Genomic DNA, 18803 nt, shown 5'->3' on the forward strand with positions numbered 1-18803 from the left:
CTAAGACTGATATTTTTGAAACTTTCTTGGATGGAAGACAGGGGTCTTGTTTGTTGTTAGTTAGTCACTAACTTGCGTCTGACTCTTTTTGTGACCTCTTAGACTATAGCGCACCACACTTCTCTGTCCATGGGATTTCCCAGGCAAAAATATTGGTATGGTTGCCATTTCCTTCTCTAGGGGTCTGGAAACCCTATTTAATTGCTGCTAGCAATCTGTAGCTTACAAGAGATGAAACCTTTGATTTTTATCGTTGACAAACTATTCTTGTTTTAGTGGTGACAGCAGCTCCTATATATTGAGATCTTCCCATGTGCCTGACTCTACTAAACCCTTAACATACATAAACTCATTTAAGCTTCACTGTCTCCCTAAAAGTGAAGATCACTTTTAGGATCACTTATCCCCCATTTTGCAGATGAGGAAAGTGATAGAGAACTGAAGGGATTTGACTAAATTAAGGCTCCTACTAAGTGGAGAGGTGGGATTTGAACCTGTAATCATTTTTTTTAAAGATCTAATTGGCTTTATCTATTTCATTTTTAATTGAAGAGTAATAGCTTTACAATATTGTGCTGGTTTCTGCCATACATTAATACGAATCAGCCATATATATACATATGTCCCCTCCCTCATGAAACTCCCTTCCACCTCCCATCCCATCCCACCCCTCTAAGTTGTCACAGAGCACCAGATTTGGGTTCCCTGTGTTGTATAGCAAATTCCCACTGACTATCTATTTTACATATGATAATATATATGTTTCAATGCTAGTGTCTCAATTCATCCCACCCTCTCCTTCCCTGACTGTGTCCAAAAGTCTGTTCTTTATGTCTTCATCTCTTTTGCTGCCTTGCAAATAGGATCCTCAGTACCATCTTTCTAGATTCTATATATGTGTGTTAATATATGATATTTGTTTTTCTCTTTCCGACTTACCTCACTCTGTATAATAGGCTCTAAGTTCATCAACCTCATTATAACTGACTCAAATGTGTTCTTTTTTATGGCTGAGTAATATTCCATTGTGGATATGTAGCACAATTTGTTTATCCATTCATCTGTCGATGGACATCTAGGTTGTTTTTGTGTCCTAGCTATTGTAAATAGTGCTGCAATGAACACTGGGATACGTGTGTCCTTTCCAATTATGGTTTCCTTGGGGTATTTGCCTAGTAGTGAGATTGTTGAATCATATGGTACTTTTCCTAGTTTTTTTTAAAGGAATCTCCATACTTGAACCCACAATCTTAGTGACCACACAAATCTTCCCTGGCAAAATTGCTCAGAATTCTTCTCCCTGCAAATTTCAAGTAGGTACTCTTTAAGGGAATTAATATGTGATTCAAGAAGCAAAAGTGGCTTTGGGAAAGAAAGATACATAGTTGTCTGTGAGTGAGGCTGTGAACCATTTGTGCAAGCTAGTGTGCTATGGGAGCAATTGTATCTTGACTGGGGAGAGAACAAGGAAGTTGATGGGACCACCTGGAGCTGGACAGCTAGTCCTTGAACTGGGCTTGAGCCTTATGAAGGAGAAGGCCAAGGCCAGAGGCCAATAGGCCTGGGAAACTGGCACCATGGCACTGCTTCTTAGGCCCAGGTGTCCTAGAATTGTATCGAGGAGACACCCAGCTCTTTGCACTGGGTAATATTCCCATGTACACCTCTGTTATGAATTGTGTCTTTTTTGCATATTTTCTAACTGGTTATTGCTGGTATATAAGAAAGTTTTTATTTCTGCATGTTCACTGTACATTTAACTACCCTACTGAACTCTCATTAACTTTTGATGTAAAATTATAATTCACTCACATCTCAGGTTTTTTAGATATGCAAGGATATCATTACAAAAATAGAGAGAGAGAAAGAAAAAAGTTAGTCACTCAGTCATGTCTAACTCTTTGAAACCCCATGGACTGTAACCCACCAGGCTCCACTGTCTATGGGATTTCTCCAGGCAAGAATATGGAGTGGGTTGCCATTTCCTTTTCCAGGGGATCTTCCTGACCCCAGGATTAAACCCAGGTCTCTTGCATTGCAGGCAAATTCTTTACCGTTTGTGCCACCAGAAGATATATATATATATATATATATATATATATGTGTGTGCGTGTGTTATATACACACAGTGTGTACATATATATACATCTACATATTGGGACTTCCCTGGTACTCAGGTGGTTAAGATTCCATGTTTCCACTACAGTCAACATTTGTTGGTGGAAGGAAGACAGGAATGCCATGCAGCCCCCCTGGAAGAGATGGTCTTGGATAGAGCCTCTCTTTGCCATCCTGCCACAGGGCATGAACCACCCCTCCTCTCACATCAACCTCCTTTCCATCCTCCATCACTTTGGGTGGCACCACCACAATCACTCAGTGACAAGCAAACCAGGTTACAGCACTTTTCACATCAACAAATTGGCAAATCACAGAAACCAGTGTTTATCATTACCAGGTATCCTGATTTTTTTTTTTTGAACACTATGATCATCATTCCCTTGGGTAAATCCCTAGTGTCCAGGTGTTTGCCTTTCCACACTGTAAAATGAGAATCTTATTACTGGTTTCTAGTCACCTCAGAGCATTGTGGGGAGAGTCGAAGCCAGTCTGGAAGCTGGATGTCTAAACATCCCTGGGCTTGTGGAGTTCTCACCAAGCCTGTCACTGCTGTTGACATTGAGAATACTGGTGTGGGAACAAGTGCTGTCTTTGTCACAGGCTCAACTCCAGGGGCCTCTCCTTCCCTAAGCTGGCAGCTGAGGCTAAGTACTCAATATCCCTGGGCCAGCTGTTGTGAAGTAAACGCCAGGCAGTAGGTAAGGCAAGATTCAGTACTGGGCAGACAGCCAGGTTTGAGTGGGAGCCCTGATTCAGGAGTGGAGGGGAGCACAAAAGTTGGCAAACAAGTGTTTTCCAAGGGAGGAAGACTAAAAAAAATACAATCTTGTTTCTAAGGTAGACAGAGTACCAATGGGCTGTGGGAAAGCAGCCTAAAAATTCCTTCTTTAACTCACTTATCAGCTGAAGAAGATTCTAGTGCTTGAAGGGCACTGTGAGCGATGTTTCCCAAGGAGGCTTCCCTGGGAGCACAGAGAGATAGCCACACCCTTTGAAGTTTGCTGGGAGCTTACAAAGGGCAGCGTTGTTTCCACCGGGGAAGAATGATAGCCCCACATAATGGTGTCCTTATTCTCTAAATCTCAGACCTTGTGCGATGAGGGGCCAGTGAGCCTTCAGGCTCAGGCAAAGGGGGGGGGGGGCATGGGCAAGACACTTGGCACAACGCACATGCTCACAGCTTGCTTGCTAGCCAACATGGAAGATCTTTCCTAAGAAGATAGTGTGGTCAAAGTCTGGGGCCTGTTTCAACTCGCTTTCTAGGAGGATTGCTAAACCATACCCAGGTATTGTTTTAATTTGATGATGGTTGATAAATGTTTCCAAGTAGATGTATCTATCATACTTCATAGATTTCGGTGAAATATGTCATGCGCTTAGAGGCTGTAGAGATAAAAGACCGATGAGAAAAATATTGTTTTAAATCAGAATGAAAAGGGTGGTATTTCTGAGTGGTGGGATTCCTATTGCACAAAAAAGAAAGTGAGTGGACTGGCAGGAGCTGTCTAAGGTGGTCGATTCTCCAGGCATTAGTAAGTGGAGTCCTCAGATTGGGCTCTAACATAGCCTTAATCAACTTGGGGATGCCTACAGTACTGCATCATCCATGCTTATGTCAAGGACCACTTCCAAAATTCTGACTCATTTCCCAGGCCAGTGGAACCATGTAAGCATATGAGTTTCATGTCTGGTGTCATCTCCGGGAATTTCTGTCAGCCTTGGTGCCTGGGAATAATTCCATTAGACCCAGTAGAAGTTGGGTGGTGCTATGGCAAGAGTTCAGGCGGAGACCTAAGCTCCAGTCCTAGCTCTGTGCCAATTAACTGTCATTTCAAGTGGGTCTTTTAACAAATCTGTGTCTTGGTTTCTTCAGTGGTTAAAAAGAGTCTTTAATTTGATGATTGAGTCCCTTCTAGGTTTAAAAATAAGAATGTCTGTTTCTTAGCTTTGGGTTCAATAAAGAATTGTTGTAGGTATGGCAGTCATCTGGTGTTATAAATTCTTTTAGGTCTGAAAGTGATCTTAAAGGTCATCTAGTTCAACCCCTTTATATTATGGATGTATCAATAGAAACCAAGACTCAGAGAGAAGGGAGTTGTTCAATTAGTGCAGACTGAAGGTTAAAGATCAGGTTTCATGATTCCCAGTCCAGTGTATTTTCCACTGCCCTTATTTTTAAATAAAAGCAATACATGAGAATGATTTTTAAAAATCAAGTAATATAGGAATGCTTGTAATTAAAAAAAAAAAAAAAGAGTTTTCTGCCCTACCCTTAGTGTCACTCCTCAGAAGCAACCATTTTTAAGAGATTCTGTTTTCAATTCATCTGGTGGTTATTTAAATATTTCTAAATATGTCTCTACTCCTACTTCTTAATTTATCCATTTGAACCCTTATCTATTAACCCTTTGCTGTAAAAACTATGGATTTAAGTCACTTAGCATTACTCTCAACCTCCTTTCTTTCTCCACCTCCCCATGTTTGATAGTATTATCTTTATGAGGTTTTTGAATTCACCTTTTAAAATAGTATTCAGTAAAAATCCCTATTTGGGTTATACAGTTCTATGAGTTTAGACAAATACAAAAAGTCATATAACTTTTTATATAACTACCATCACAATCAATATATATCACCCCCAAAACTTCCTTATGCTGCCCTTTGTAATCAACCCCATCCCTCTCTCCCAACCCCTGGTAACCACTGATCTGTTTTAGGTTCCTATACTTTTGCCCTTTCCAGAATGTCATAGAAATGGAACCAGCGAATATGTGATCTTTTTATACCGCTTCTTTCACTAATTTTAATTATTTTGAGATTTATGTCTCAGTAGTTCATTGTTTTTATTGCTGAGTAGTATTCCATTGCTTGAATGTACCAGTGTACTCATTCACCAGTTGAAAGACATTTGCATTGTTTCCAGTTGGATAGTATTATTTTTAGTGAATTCCATTGGTTACCTTTTAACTTGAAATCATATGCTAAAACCTCTATTTCTATATCTCTAGACAATATCCACTATATATTAAGTAGGTCTTCCTTTTCAGAATAGTAAATGCTTTTGACTAGATTTTAAAACATGATACTTTCATTCATTTCATCTCTGTTTTAAATGGATTACATTTGATGGTATAATTTTTCATGTGGGTGAGAGGGCTTGTTTAAATGCTATCCAGCAGCCTCATTCAGGGCTACTGCTATTCTCAATGGCTCCTGTAGCACAGGGGCCTTCTCTAGCTCTGGACATGCTTGTTGCTGGGAACATATACATGTACTTTCTGTTCTGACCATTGCTAACTCAGGCAGTAATTTGGGGGGGGGGGAACATTTCTTCATGTGGATTTCAGCTTTTGTCTGTCATGCTTTTGCCATTCCAGCTGCCTTCACCAGTGAGCACAAAGCCACATTTCAAAGGAGACTGACAAATTATCCCCAGCTGCCAGAAGGAGGTTAGCTTTCTGTGTGTTCTGTGTCCCCCTTCTCTGATAATTAACAGGTTAACTTTCTAAAGGGAATTGACAAAAGCAGAAATTGTCCTTTCACCCAAATAGGTTTTTTGCTTTTTGAAAAGTTGTGGATTTGTCATATTCCTCTGCATTCTGACCTTAACTTACATCAGGAAATACAGTGTAAATGATTACAACTGAACCCCTGTTGTTTGCAAGGTTCACATTAGTACATTTTTTTAAAGCATGTATGAGATTGCAATTCTGTTTGAAAATTTGCTAGCACAGTGTCTTTCCTCAAAAAGTAGCTATTTGAAGGCTGAATGATACCAACCCTGGCCATAGAGAGTGATATGTGATTACACTTACTTGTATTTTTAACCATCTTTGTATGTGTGTTATCTACCTAGCACTTACACTGCATAATGGGGGGTGAGTCTCATACCTAGCCCGGTATGCTACACATAGTAGGTGCTCAGTAAATGCCTTTTGAATGGAAATGATCCAAAATATTGTCATGCACACATATGGTGAAGTATTCTGTATCAATGTAGTGAGTCAGGCATTCTCAAACACTGCTGGGCATGCAAATTGATACAACTTTCTCACAGGGTCATTTGCCAAAATGTGCCAAAGCCTTAATGGTGTTCTTGTCTTTGGGCCCAGAAACTCTCTTTCTAGGGACTTACCCTAAAAAAAAAAAAAAAAAAGAAATGCACAAAAGATATAAATACTAAGAAACTCATTGTAATATCATTTAAATTAGAGAAAAAGTGAAATCAACTTCAATGTCTAAATTATAAAATCTTATGTAGTAACATTTATACTATAAATGCTATGTAGTTATTTAAAATCATTTTTAAGAGAGTCTATAACATCATGAGAAAATGCTCACAACCTAAATTAAGTGGAGAAAGGGAGGATACAGATGAACATACAGTATGATCTCCTGTGTGTGTGTGTGCACATGCAAAAAGGAAGACGACAGAAAGGAAATAAACAAAATATTAACAATGATTCTAATAGTAGAATTATGAATTATTTTCATATTCTAATATTTGTAACTTCCAAATTCTCTACAATGAGCTTATAGTACTTTACAACCTGAAAAATATCTTTTTAATTGGAAAGAAAGAAATACTATCCTAGTCACAAAATGTGAAACGATTTCTCAAACCACAGTCTACTCTTCAGATGCCACGTGGAAAGTCATGGCAGCGTTGTTTTCAGAAAAGCAAAATTATGCCTACAAGTCTTTTCGAGGTTTATTAAGAGCCTCAGTTTGGTATTGAAAGGCAAAACTGTTCATCCTTTTCTCTAGGCCTAGTTAGGTTTCATCCTTCTCTCTCCCCATCCCCACCCATTTTAAAACTCTCCAAAAAAAAAAAAAAAAAAAAAAAACTCTCCAGATCTGTGGAACAAATGTTGAGCAAACTGGAAATAAATAAAATCTAATAGCTTTAAGATATCACAAAGCCCTCCCTTCCTGTGTATTAATGGCTACCGGCCCATTGTACTCCCCAGAGTGGAGGGCTGGAGTCAGCCGAAATGGAGGCTTTTCTGATTCAAGCATGAAAACTGCAGATGCTCAAAATTTAGGAAGTCTGAAAAGATTGAGACACAACATGTACAACCTTCCCTCCCTCACATTCTGACCTTTACATAATAAAAACTGGTGGGCTCTGCTGGGGAAAAAAAAGCTACTAAGTGAAAACTCAGTCGCAGAAGGCAGATACAGTAAGTATTCTTCACATTTCAAAGAAATCTCAGAATCCTAGAACTTTACAGCTAGAAGGAATATATTCCAACAAGTCCAGAGTTCTTTCCAAATCCCGGATACTGTGCTGGTTGCTGATCAAATGTTATCTCATTAAAAACCACCTAGCAATGCACTCCACTTTACAGATAAGGAAATCAAAGCCCAGGGAGGCATTGTAAATTGCCTTGGATTACATAGTTTTTTTGGCTGCAAAGCTGGAGCTAAGGCCTATATCTTTTGGAAACTCTCAGATGAAAAAATGAGTTTTTCTAATATCGTCTTGTCCCTCAGTTCCAGATAGTCCAAAAACTGTGCAGTTTGCTTGGATCTTTTGCTAACAACTTAAGCTAATCAGGTCCAAGATCAAACATATAGTCTTCTGCTTGGCTCCCAGTGACCCAGGATCTGAACCAGTCTGGCTTTTTACTCTCTTTCATGCCCTACCCTCCAGATAAATAGTCTGTTAACAAGTCCTGTCCGTTTTTCCTTCAAAAAAATACCTTCAAAAAGGCACAAACTTCCAGTTACAAAATAATTAAGTCATGAGGATGTGATGTGCAGCGTGGACACTATAATTGATAAAGCTGTATTATTATATTTTCAAGTTGCTAAAAAGTAGATCTTAAAAATTCTCATCACAAGAAAGAAACATTTGTAACTATGTATGGTGACAGATGTTAACTAGACTTATTGTAATGATCACTTCACAATATATACAAATATTGAATCACTATGCAGTATACCCGAAACTAATATAATGTTATATGTCAATTATACCCCAATTAAAAAAAATACTTCTATATCCAACCCAACCTACAAAACAACCCAACCTCTACCTCCTTCTTGACTACTTCCAAACCACACCACTGCCTGTCTTCTGGCTCAGGCAACAATTCTAGTCTGCATCACACAATTATTTTAGCACCTGTCATTCAGGGACAGTTAACATTTGTTCAGCAGCACTCATCCTAGCATCAAGCAAGTATTGATTGTCTACTATATGCCAAGTCCTGAGATGGAGAATTCATTTGTCTTTTCTCCTCAACTAGACATCAAACATCCTGAGAGTGAAGGCTACAGCCTTCTCCATAACCTCTTAAACATCCGTTGCAGCTCTGGGCACGTACTGAAGACTTGTTTATTCAAGAGCAGAACAGATTTAAGGAATCTGTCACCAGCTCAGCAGCTGGAGAACTCTGGGGATGCATTAATCTATGGATCTGCCTCAATCTATGGATCTGCCTCAATATCTCACAGGCTACATGAGCATGATCCACTCACTCAATGAAGACCGCATATCAAACTGACTTTTTAACACCATACCTTCAGGGATAAGTGAAGAGGTTTAGCTAATAAGAGGTGTGGAGTCGAAAGCATCAAATGGGGATTTCTGGCTCCAAGAAAAGAAGCTGGAATTGATGTACTCGTCCCTATTTTTGTCACTAAATACAGCTAAAAACCCTGGGTGTTATATATAAAACAAATATAAGAGGACCAAGAAAGGTGGAAAGAAGGCAGAATGGCTAAAGACCTCAGTAACCAATGAATGACGTGATGGTGAGTTCCCTGGATTTTCTTTTTGTCTCATTGATTCCAGACTGGATGCTGGAGACGCCAGCAGTTAAGAAAAAACCAAATGGGAGCAAACAAACAAAAAAAGGCCTGCTCTCTTTAGCCAAAGGACCAAGAAAGGGGCAGCCTAGCAAAGTAGGCAACTTTTAGACAAGTACTACTCTACTGTAGCCAAATACCACAGGAAAAACTATGACTTCCACACACACCCATGCCAACGAATGATGAGTGGAGAGCCTGAACTTCTACCCCAATGTGGCACTAACAAGGCAGCAACTCTCTTTTCCCTGCTAGAGTAGGGGAAACTTCTTCAAACAGGAAAAACAAAAGGCTTAAATAAGAGCCTCATTACATGATACCCAAAATGAACAGTATTCAACTGAAAATCATTCATTATACCAAGACCAAGGAAAATCTCAAATTGAGTGAAAAGAAGAATCAACAGATGCCCAAATCAAAATAAGAGATGTTACAGTTATCTGATGAAGATTTTGAAGCATCTATCATAAAAATGCTTCAGTGAACAATTACAAACATGCTTGAAACAAATGAAAAGACTAGAAAGTCTCAGCAAAGAAATATAACATCTCAGCAAGCAAATACGAAGATACAAATAAGAACTAAATGAAAAATTTAGAAATGAAAAATTCAGTGGATGAGCTCAACAGAATAGAGCAGACAAATGAAAGAATAAATGAACTTGAAGGTATAACAATAAAAATTACACAGTGAGAACTGGAAAAAGATGAAAAGAGCCTCAGGAACATATGGGACTATAACAAAAGATATAACATTCATATCACTGGAGTCTCAGGAAGAGGGAAGAAAGAAAAAGGGGCTGAAGACCATTTGAAAAAATAAAATCTCAAAGTTTCCAAGTTTGGGAAAAAAGATAAACCTACATATTCAAAGAGCTGAAAGAACCCTAAGCAGGATAGATGCAAAGAAATTCACGCTAAGACCCATCATAGTCAAACTTCTGAAAACTAAAAACAAAGAAAGTCTTGAAGGCAAAAAGAAAAGAGAACAAGGAGACAATGTTCTAATAAGGAATTGGCACATTTTTCAAGCACTAAAAGAAAAGGACTGCTAACCCAGAATCCTACATCCCTCAAAAATGTCCATCAGGAATGAAAGGGAAATGGAAACATTCTCAGATGAGGAAAGCTTAAGAGAATTTGTCACCACCACACCTACCCTAAAAGAATAGCTAGAAGAACTTCTCCAAGCAGAAAGAAAATAATAAAAGAAGGACTCTTGGAATATAAGGAAGAAAGAACACAATAAACAAAAACATGAAGAAATCCAGTAGACTTTCCTTTCCCTCTTGAGTCAACCATGAGGAAAGTAAATGAACATAAATGGAGGTAAGGTTTCCACTTCACCTGAAATGGTAAAATAACACCATCACTAGAGTGTGATAAGTTATATATATATATATATATATATATATATATATATATATATATAATATCTAAAGTAACCACTAAAAATCTATACAAATATATACACTCAAAACCATGACAGATAAATCAAAATGATAGTCCAAAAAATATTCAAGTAACCCACAGGAAGGCAGAAAAAAGAAATCTGACAAATAAAAGGCAGAAAACAGAAAATAAAATAGCAGATTTAGATTCTAATTTATAAAAAATTGCATTAAGTATAAATGGTCTAAGTGTATCAATTAGAAGACAAAGGTTGGTGGAGTGGATAAGAAAAATATGACCCAATTATATGCATTCTACTAGAAACTTACTTCAAATATAATGATATAGAGAAACTGAAAGTAAAAGGATGTAAAGAGATATATCATGCAAACATTAATAAAAAAGAAAGTATGTGTCTATCAAAGAAGAGCAAAATAAGCACAAAGTGAGCAGAAGGAAGGAAATCATAAGGAGCAGAAATCAATGAAATTGAATAAAGGAAAACAATAAAGAAAATAAATGAAACAAAAGCTGTTCCTTTGTAAAGATCAATAGACTTGACAATCTCTAGCAAGACAGACAAAGAAAAAAGAGAAGCAAATTACCAATATCAGGAACAAAACAGGAGATATCACTACAGATCCTACAGATAAGGGTGGGGTACAGTAAGGTAGTACCATGAACAACTCTACACACTTGTATTTAAAAACTTAAATGCAGTGGACCAATTCCTTGAAAAACACAAAGTACCACAAGTCACCCAATATAAATAGAATTCATAGCCCTATAACTATTAAGGAAATTAACTGCATAATTTTAAAACTCCCAACAAAGAACTCTCTAGTTCCAGATTATTTCACTGGATAATTTTACCACATATTTAAAGTATCAGCAATTCTACATTATCTCATCCAGAAAATAGAAGTAGTGGGAACATTTCCCTATTAATTTTATGAAGTTAGCGTTACCTTGATACTGAAACCACCTAGAGACAATACAAGAAAACTACAGATCAATATCCCTCATGAATATAGATGCAAAAACCTTTAGCAAAATATTAGCAAGTAGAATTCAGCAATATAAAGGAATTCTATGCCATGACCAGGTAGGGTTCATTACAAGTATCCAGTTGAGTTCAGTTCAGTCACTCAGTCGTGTCCGGCTCTTTGCAACTCCATGGACTGCAGCACTAACACCCAGAGCTTGCCCAAACCTATGTCCATCGAGTTGGTGATGCCATCCAACCATCTCATCCTCTGTTGTCCTCTTCTCCTCCTGCCTTCAATCTCTCCCAGCATCAGGGTCCTTCCCAATGAATCAGTTCCTTGCATCAGGTGGCCAAAGTATTGGAGCTTCAGCATCAGTCCTTCAAATGAATATTCAGGACTGATTTCCTTTAGGAGTGACTGGTTGGATCTCCTTGCAGTCCAAGGGACTCTCAAGAGTCTTCTCCAACACCACAGTTCAAAAGCATCAATTCTTTGGCACTCAGCTTTCTTTATGGTCCAACTCTCACATCCATACATGACTACTGGAAAAACCATAGCTTTGACTAGATGGACCTTTGTCAGCAAAGTAATGTCTCAGCTTTTTAATATGCTGTCTAAGTTGATCATAGCTTTTCTTCCAAGGAGCAAGCATCTTTTAATTTCATGGCTGTACTCCTGGACACTCATAGGTAAATCTGGCTCAATCTTTTATGGGGTCACTACTCCTTTCTCTTGGGTCCTAGTGTGCACAAGGTTTTGTTTGAGCCCTCCAAGCATGTCTGGTGGGTAAAGGGTTTGATTCTAAGCACAATTTTGCCCCTCCTACCATTGGCTTCCCTGATAGCTCAGTTGGCAAAGAATCCGCCTGCAATATGGGAGACCCTGGTTTGATTCCTGGCTCGGGAAGATCTGCTTGAGAAGGGATAGGCTACCCACTCCAGTATTCTTGGGCTTCCCTTGTGGCTCCGATGGTAAAGAATCTGCTTGCAATGCATAAGACCTGGGTTTGATCCCTGAGTTGGGAAGATCCCCTGGAAAAGGGAAAGGCTATCCACTCCAGTATTTTGGCCTGGAGAATTCCATGGACTGTATAGTTCATGGGGTTGCAAAGAGTCAGATATGACTGAGCAACTTTCACTCTTCCTTTCACCATCTTGTTGGGGCTTCTCATTTGCCCTTGAATGTGGGGTATCTTTTTCTGCTGAGATCATTCTCCTGTCAATGGCTATTCAGCAGTTTGTTGCAATTTTGAAGTTCTCACAGGAGAAGATGCGCACACATCCTTCTACTCCACCATCTTGTGGGACAGTGACAAGTATCCAAGTCTGGTTGAATATTAAAAACCAATCAGTGTATACCATCATATTAACAGGCCGAGAGAAGAAAAATCACATGAGCATTTCAACTGATGCAGAAAAGACATTTGACAAAATTCAACATCCAATCATGACAACATCTCTCAGCAAGCAAGGAATAGAAGGAAACTTCCTTAACTTGCTAAAGGATACCTACCCCCAAAAAAGCCCTATAACTAATATTATATTTAAGGATGGAAAACTGAATGCTTTCACCCTAAGATCAGGTAGAAGGCAAGGATGTCCATTTCTACTATTCTTTTTTATCATAGTGCTAGAAGTTCTGCTGCTGCTGCGGCTGCTAAGTTGCTTCAGTCGTGTCCGACTCTGTGCGACCCCAGAGACAGTAGCCCACCAGGCTCCCCCATCCCTGGGATTCTCCAGGCAAGAACACTGGAGTGGGTTGCCATTTCCTTCTCCAATGCATGAAAGTGAAAAGTGAAAGTGAAGTCGCTCAGTCGTATCTGACTCTTTGCGACCCCATGGACTGCAGCCTACCAGGCTCATCCATCCATGGGATTTTCCAGGCAAGAGTACTGGAGTGGGGTGCCATTGCTTTCTCCACTAGAAGTTCTAGTTAGTACAATAATGACAGAAAAGAAAAGACATATAGATTTGAAAGGAAGAAATGAAACTTTCTATTTGCAGGTGGCATAATAATCTACATAGATAATCTCAAGGAATCTATTTTTAAATTCATTTTATTCAAGTATAGTTGACTTACAGTGTTAGTCTCTGCTATACAAAAAAGTGAATCAGTTATATATATACATATATATATTGTATTCTTTTCCATTTATCACAGGATATTGAATAGTTTCCTGTGCTATACAGTAAGACCTTGTAGCTTATTCATTCTCTATATAATAGTTTGCATCTGCTAATCCTAAACTCCCAATCCTTTCCTCCCCCTCCTGACTCCCCCTTGGCAGCCACAAGTCTGTTCTCTATATCTATGAGTCTGTTTTATAGATAAGTTCAATTGTGTCATATTTTAGGAATCTTCTCTTTTTCTTGGCTTCACTGGATCTTCATTGCTGTGCACAGGCTTACTCTAATTGTGGTGAGCAGAGGCTACTCTCTAGTTGTGGTACATAGGCTTCTCATTGTGATGGCTTCTCTTGTTGTGGAGTATGAACTCTAGGGCATTCAGGCTTAGTAGTTGCAGCATGTGGGCTCAGTAGTTGTAAGGTATGGACTTAGTTGTCCCAAGGCATGTGGGATCTTCCTGGACCAGTAATTGAACCTGTGTCCCCTGCATTGGCAGGCAGATTCTTAACCACTGGACCACCAGGAAGTCCAGGAATCTATTTTTTTCACTTTTAAAACTAATAAGTCAGTTCAGCAAGGTCACAGAATAAACATTAAAAATCTGTTATGTTTCTATATACTGACAATGAAACATGGGCACCAAAATAAAAAATATAATACCATTTAAAATTGCTAAAAAAATAAAGGCTTTGATATATACCTAACAAATATGCATAAGACTTATATACTGAAAACTACAAAATGTTAATGAAAGAAAACAAAGAAGAGGGGAATTCCCTGGTGGTCCAGTGGTTAGGATGCCATGCTTTCACAGACAGGGGCCTGGGTTCAATCACTGTCGGGGGAACTAAGATCCCACAAGCTGCTCATGGCATGGCCAAAAAAAAAAAAAAAAAAAGAAATTGAAAAAGATCTAAATAAATGGAGAGAAATGCCATGTTCCTGGATATGAAGACTCACCATAATAAAGATGTCAGTTCTCCTCAAAATGATATACAAGTTGGTTCAGTTCAGTTCAGTTCAGTCACTCAGTCATGTCCGACTCTTTGTGACCCCATGAACCGCAGCACGCCAGGCCTCCCTGTCCATCATCAACTCCCAGAGTTTACGGAAACTCATGTCCATTGAGTTGGAGATGCCATCCAACCATCTTATCCTCTGTCAGCCCCTTCTCCTTCCGCTTTCAGTCTTTCCCAGCATCAGGGTCTTTTCTAATGAGTCAGTTCTTTGCGTGAGGTGGCCAAAGTATTGGAGTTTCAGCTTCAGCATCAGTCCTTCCAATGAACACCCAGGACTGATTTCCTTTAGGATGGACAGGTTAGATCTCCTTTTAGTCCAAGGGACTCTCAAGAGTTTTATCCAACATCACAGTTCAAAAGCATCAATTCTTTAGCACTCAGCTTTCTTTATAGTCCAACTCTCACATCCATACATGACTAGTGGAAAAACTATAGCTTGACTAGATGGACCTTTGTTGGCAAAGTAATGTCTCTGCTTTTTACTATGCTGTCTAGGTCGGTCATAACTTTCCTTCCAAGGAGCAAGTGTCTTCTAATGTCATGGCTGCAATCACCATCTGCAGTGATTTTGGAGCCCCCAAAAATAAAGTCAGCCACTGCTTCCACTGTTTCCCCATCCACTTGCCATGAAGTGATGGGACCAGATGCCATGATCTTTGTTTTCTGAATGTTGAGCTTTAAGCCAACTTTTCCACTCTCCTCTTTCACTTTCATCAAGAGACTCTTTAGTTTTTCTTTGCTTTCTGCTATAAGGGTGGTGTCATCTGCATTACTGATATTTCTCCCAGCAATCTTAATTCTAGCTTGTGCTTCATCCAGTCCTAAATTTCGCATGATGTACTCTGCATATAAGTAAAATAAGCAGAGTGACAATATACGGCCTTGTCATACTCCTTTCCCAATTTTGAACCAGTCTGTTGTTCCATGTCTGGTTCTAACTGTTGCTTCTTGACCTGCATGCAGATTTCTCAGGAGGTAGGTAAGGTGGTCTGGTATTCCCATCTCTTTCAGAATTTTCCACAGTTTGTTGTGATCCACACAGTCAAAGCCTTTGGCATAGTCAGCAAAGCAGACATAGATGTTTCTCTGGAACTCTCTTGCTTTTTTGATGATCCAGCGGATGTTGGCAATTGGATCTCCGGTTCCTCTGTCTTTTCTAAATCCAGCTTAAACATCTGGAAATTCATGGTTCACCTACTGTTGAAACCTGGCTTGGAGAATTTTGAGCATTAGTTTGCTAGTGTGTGAGATGAGTGCAACTGTGTGGTAGTTGGAACATTCTTTGGCATTGCTCTTCTTTGGGATTGGAATGAAAACTGACCTTTTCCAGTCTTGTGGCCATTGCTTAGTTTTCCAAATTTGCTGGCATACTGAGTGCAGCACTTTCACAGCATTATCTTTTAGGATTTGAAATAGCTGAACTGGAATTCTATCACCTCCACTAGCTTTATTCATAGTGATGCTGCCTAAGGCCCACTTGACTTTGCATCCCAGGATGTCTGGCTCTAGGTGCGTGATCACACCATCATGATTATCTGGGTCATTAAGATCTTTTTTGTATAGTTCTTCTGTGTATTCTTGCCACCTCTTAACATCTTCTTCTTCTGTTAGTTCCATACCGTTTCTGTCCTTTATTGTGCCCATCTTTGCATGAAACATTCCCTTGGTGTCTTTAATTTTCTTGAAGAGATCTCTAGTCCTTGCCATTCTATTGTTTTCCTCTATTTCTTTGCACTGATCACTGAGGAAGGCTTTCTTATCTCTCCTTGCTATTCATTGGAACTCTGCATTCAAATGGGTATATCTTCCCCTTTCTCCTTTGCCTTTTGCTTCTCTTCTTTTCTCAGCTATTTGTAAGGCCTTCTCAGACAACCATTTTTTGCCCTTTTGCATTTCGTTTTCTTGGGGATGGTCTTGATCACTGCCTCCTGTACAATGTCTCGAAAATCCGTCCATAGTTCTTCAGTTGGTAGTTCATAATCAAGTTGGTAGCTCCTAATTTACAAGTTAGTAGTTCCTAATAAAAATCTCAGCAAGACTTTTGTAGAATTTTGTCTAAAATTTATTCAAAAAGTCAAAGGAACTAGAATAGCTAAAACAATTTTGAAAAAAGCAAAAAAGAAAAAAAAAAAGGAAAGAATCAGTTGGCCCTACTATGTATCTTAAGTAATCAAGACTATGGTAGGGACTTCCCTGGTGGTACAGTGGCTAAGACTCTGAGCTCCCAATGCAGCGGGCCTGGGTTCGATTCCTCGTCAAGGAACTAGCTCCCATATGCCACAACTAAGGCCCAGCACAACCAAATAAATATTTTTTAAGCCTGTGGTATTGGCAGGAGGATATGTAGACCAACATATCTGAATAGAATCCAGAATACACCCACATAAATATGCTCAACTGATTTTTTTTTAACTGTAAATACAATTCAATGAAGGAAAGATGGCATTTTCAATAAATGGTGCTGGAGAAGTTGGATATCTATGGTCAAAATAAAAGAACCTTGTATTAGAGTTCTTTAGTGAAACATAGCCAATAAACTGTGTGTGCTTGTGTAGAGACTGTGTGTGTATAGAAAGAATGTGGGTATGTGTGTGTATATATATATGTATGTATGTATGTATATGTGTGTATATACATACATCCAATTTCTCCAGCACCATTTATTGAAAAGACTATCCACCTTTCCTTCTTTGAATTCCATTTGTACTTTACATATATACAGAAAGAAAGAGAGAGATGTTTATTTTAAGAAATTGGCTCATGCAATTGTGGATACTGGCAAGTCCAAATCTGCAAGTCAGGCCAGCAGGCTGGAGACCCAGGGAAGAGTTGATATTGCAGCTCTAATCTGAAGGTAGTCTTCTAACTGCCTCTTCCTTGGGGGAGGTCAATCTTTTTCTTAAAGCCTTTGACTGATTGGATCAAGCCCACCTATATTTTGGAAGGTAATCTGCCTTATAGTCTATTGAATTGAATGTTAATCTTTTCTAAAAATAAAAAATACCTTCACAGCAACATTCAGCTGTTTTACCACACATCTGGGCACCATGGCCTAGCCAAGTTGACACATAAAATTATTCATCAAAAACCTCATCCTAAGTCTCATAACATACAAAGATTAAGTCAAAAGTATCACAGACTTACATGTAAAACTAAAATTTTTAAAAACAAACAGCAAATATTCAGGACCTAGGACTAGGGGAAAAGTGCATAGACTTGACATCAAAAGCACAATACAGAAAATGAAAAACCAATAAATTGAACCTGATCAAAATTTAAAACTTTTCCTCCATGAAAGGTCCTGTTAAAGAGGATGAAAATACAACCTATAAAATGGGAGAAAACATATGTAAACCATACATCTGACAAATGACTCATATCTAGAATATATGAAGAACTTTTAAAAAACTCAACAGTGAAGAAAACAGACAATCCAACCAGAAAATGGGTAAAGGACATAAAGACACATTTCACCAAAGAGGAAATACAGATGGTAAATACACAGGATGTTCACCATCATTAACCATTAGGGAAATGCAAACTTAGACAATGAAATGTTATTAATACTACACCCCTATTAGAACAATTGAATAAAAAGCAGTGACAATACCAAATACTGGCGAGAATGTGGAAAAACCAGAACTCTCTGATATTGTGGGTGGGAAAGTGAAATGCTGCGGCCACTCTGGAAAATAGTTTGGCAGTTTCCTATAAAACTAAACATGCAATTATCATAGGACCCAGAAATCACACCCCTGGACATTTATCCCAGAGAAATGAAAACTAATGCCCCTATAAAGTCTTGTACATTAATGTTTACAGCTTATACCTTTCCCTGTAATGGCCCCAAACTGAAAACAACCAAAATGTCCTTTGATAGATGAACAGTTAGGCAAACTCTGGGTGTGATGAAAAGGAATGTACAACAACTGGGATGGACCTCAAGGGTATTATCCTGAGTGGCAAAACTGTTTGCATCAAGATCTCCACCCCTCACTCTGTAGTCCCCGTACCCCACCACTCCAGTTGCAAACATTCTAGATTCAGTTCCCTAAGATTCAAAAGATAAATTGATAAAAATAAGCACCCTGGTGATTTCAATTTTGTGGCAGTGTATGAGGAATGGTAGTTTCTAAAGTAATATATTTTATTTATTTATTTATGGCTGCACTGGGTCTTTGTTGCTGCGCATGTGCTTTCTATTTTTCAATTCATTTATTTTAATTGGAGGATAATTATTTTACAATATTTGACGGTTTTTGCTATACATCAATGAGCTTTCTCTAATTTGGGCGAGCAGGGGCTACTCTCGAGTTGCAGTGCACGGGCTTCTCATTGTGA

The 18803-nt window shown here is 38.7% G+C and overlaps 1 protein-coding gene across 1 annotated transcript in view; it reads left to right on the plus strand.

Annotated features, from left to right (window-relative positions):
• Positions 1-3304: 3304 nt before the first annotated feature.
• The window catches only part of PLAC1 (placenta specific 1), a 36705-nt gene continuing 21206 nt past the window's right edge, over positions 3305-18803 (plus strand). The window contains exon 1 of the mRNA XM_005700315.1: positions 3305-3407. The gene's annotated coding sequence lies outside the window, so the exon portion shown is untranslated. The remainder of the gene's footprint in view (positions 3408-18803) is intronic.

This window comes from Capra hircus, assembly GCF_001704415.2.
Source record: "Capra hircus breed San Clemente chromosome X unlocalized genomic scaffold, ASM170441v1, whole genome shotgun sequence".
NCBI classification, from domain to species: Eukaryota; Metazoa; Chordata; class Mammalia; order Artiodactyla; family Bovidae; genus Capra; species Capra hircus.